Below are 2,687 nucleotides of genomic sequence, written 5' to 3'. Positions count from 1 at the left end.
TATATTATATTGTGTGTGTGTGTCTGTTTGAGACAGACAGGCAGTTCAAAAGTTATTTTTTTGGTATGAAGTCATTGTGACATAGGATGAAATACATTATAATTTTACTTAAGTGGTCTGACCATCGTCATTTTCGCTCCAAACAAAGTACAATGTATTTTTATTATTTTTTTGCTTATCTTTATTTGAAATTTGGCTCAAACCCAGTAAGGAAATTAAGAACTGTAAATCAGTCTATATTTCAAAGAAGTTAATGAACAAAGACAAAGAGGAAAATGCTGCTTATTTGTGGTTGCGAGGGGACTATTTTTTTCCAGCGTTCCATTTCTTTAGGTACTATTTTTTTTAACAGACATCAGCAATCATGGTTTGCCATGCATTCAGTTTTGTGCTCAAAATCGGATGCTCACGAAGAACCTGTATCGTCCTGGTTTTGTCCCATCAAGCATCTGTTCAAGTTCTCTTTTTAATTATTCTAGGTCCACCCCTGCAACTTTTTCCTTCCACATTTGCAGTGAAAGTGAGACGTTGAATAGCTTTAAGTCGATTTAAATGTCTTAGAGAATGCATAATTTATTTTTTTCCATGTATTTGCATTAGTTTTCTTTACGTTTTCAGTACAAAAGAAGGAAAAATAAAACATGTTTTAAAGTTCAACAATTTTGGAGAAAAAAAAAGCCAAAAGTTGTTTTATTTCCACACAAACACAATATGAGAAAACAAAGAAGATATTTTCTGAAACCGTATATTTCAAATATGTCGACCATCATGATGAAGACAGATTATACTGCACATTAGTACCGTTCTGCTTGCTTGCTGGTTTGACACTGTATCATTTTCACCTTGCTTCTTACACAGTGGTACAGGACGTCTATTTCATAATAATTACGAGGGGGAGGGGTCAATAAGTTTCCGGCCTGGGTATGAAGGAATTATGGTAGAGTAATGACATTCCGCCCCCCCCCTTTTAAACAATTTCTTTGGAACACACCACGCAAATTTTTGGGAAAATCCGACCGTATTAACCATGCACAAAAACGTTTGGTCTTTCTTTGCTGAAGCTGTGCCACGGAGCTTGCTGAGTATCGTTCAGTTATCAAGTTTTTACACTTGCAAGGAAAATCCCCTCCGAATATTTTTCAGAAAATGGTCCAAGTTTATGGTGACAAATGTCCTCGTTATAATACTGTGACATACTGGGTAAGAAAATTCAAATCTGGATTCATGTCGGCGATGGATGAAGATCGTGAAGGGCGCCCATACTTTGTGATAACTGAAGAGAATGTATCTATAGTGAAGAAACTGGTTTTACAAGACCGATGTATAACTGTTAAAAAGCTCTCAAGTGAAACGTGAATTAGTGTAGGGTCAATTGAAACGATTCTCCATGACCATCTTAACATGAATAAGGTGTCTGCGAGGTGGGCACCCCACCTTTTGACAAGTGAGCAAAAGAAGCAGATGGTTGAGTCCTGCAAAACTCTCCATCGAATTGAGTCCAATAACATATATTTCTTTAGAAACATGGTGACTATGGGTGGAACATTGATTTATCATTTTGATCCAGAACAAAAAATGTCCTCCATGCAATGGAAAAACCCCTCTTCTCTCTCACCAAAGAAGGCAAGGGTAACACCGTCAAGTGGAAAGTTCATGCTGTCGTGTTTCTGGGATTGTGAAGGTATCATCATGACTGACTACCTGTAAAATGGAAACACAGTTTTAAGGGACTACTATTCGGGTTTGCTGATAAATTGCGGTACGAACTGGTGAGACAAAAGCGTGGAAAGCTCAGTAATGGGGTCCTCCTACTGCATGAAAACGCCCCTGCGCACAGGGCACAACAAACAGTCCAGACAGCAAAACAGTGTGGCTTGGAAATCCTGCCACACCCAGATTATTCAACACCCTAAGTCCCTTCAGACTTTTATCTGTTTCCTAATCTTAAAATATCACTAAAAGGACACCGTTTCCATGAAAGCCAGAACGCCATTGAAGCTGTGGAAGACTGGTTAGGGACCCATTCTCGGGTCATTTTTTCTCAATGACTTTTGAAGGTCAAAGAGAGGTGGCAGAAATGTGTTACTCTACATGGTGACTATGTAGAGAAATGAAAGTATGTGTGCCAAGTTACAAAGCTCTATTTTTATTCCTTCATATTTAGACCAAAGATTTCTTGAACCCCCCTCGTATAGTATCGCTTTATTTTCATGTGTCAGGCACCGTGATGAAATCGGGCGCTCGTCAAAATAATACAATCGAACAACCTGGCATTTTTCAGCCAGTTTGGATATTGTTTTCAATTTTTTTTCGGGGCTCAACACCTTGTATATCATTCAAAAACATATGTGTGGATTTAAAGGTAAAAACTGTTGTTTCGAAGGACAGCTAACTTTTTTCGGGTTATCTAATCTTGTTGTGTCATTTTAAAAGCTTAATTCTAAATCTGACTGGAACAAAGTGAATAAGTAGTGTTTATGATCGATGGTCCTTGTGGAGGGTGGCTGTCGTCGAGGTGTCTCCTGCTTTAGCCAATGAAATGAGGTGTCTTCCGTTTTAGCCAATGAGATCGTCGTTCACGTAGACGGTGCACTTGACGACAGATGTTTACTCTCCTGCAGCCTCGCATAAACTTACGGCAGACAGTTGGGCTCTACGGGTGGAACTGTACCAGGGGGAGGGGTTGC

Source organism: Aplysia californica, unplaced genomic scaffold, assembly GCF_000002075.1.
Source record: "Aplysia californica isolate F4 #8 unplaced genomic scaffold, AplCal3.0 scaffold00083, whole genome shotgun sequence".
In the NCBI taxonomy this organism is placed as follows: domain Eukaryota; kingdom Metazoa; phylum Mollusca; class Gastropoda; order Aplysiida; family Aplysiidae; genus Aplysia; species Aplysia californica.
The sequence above is the reverse complement of the archived record's forward strand: the minus strand, read 5'-3'. Positions refer to the sequence as shown.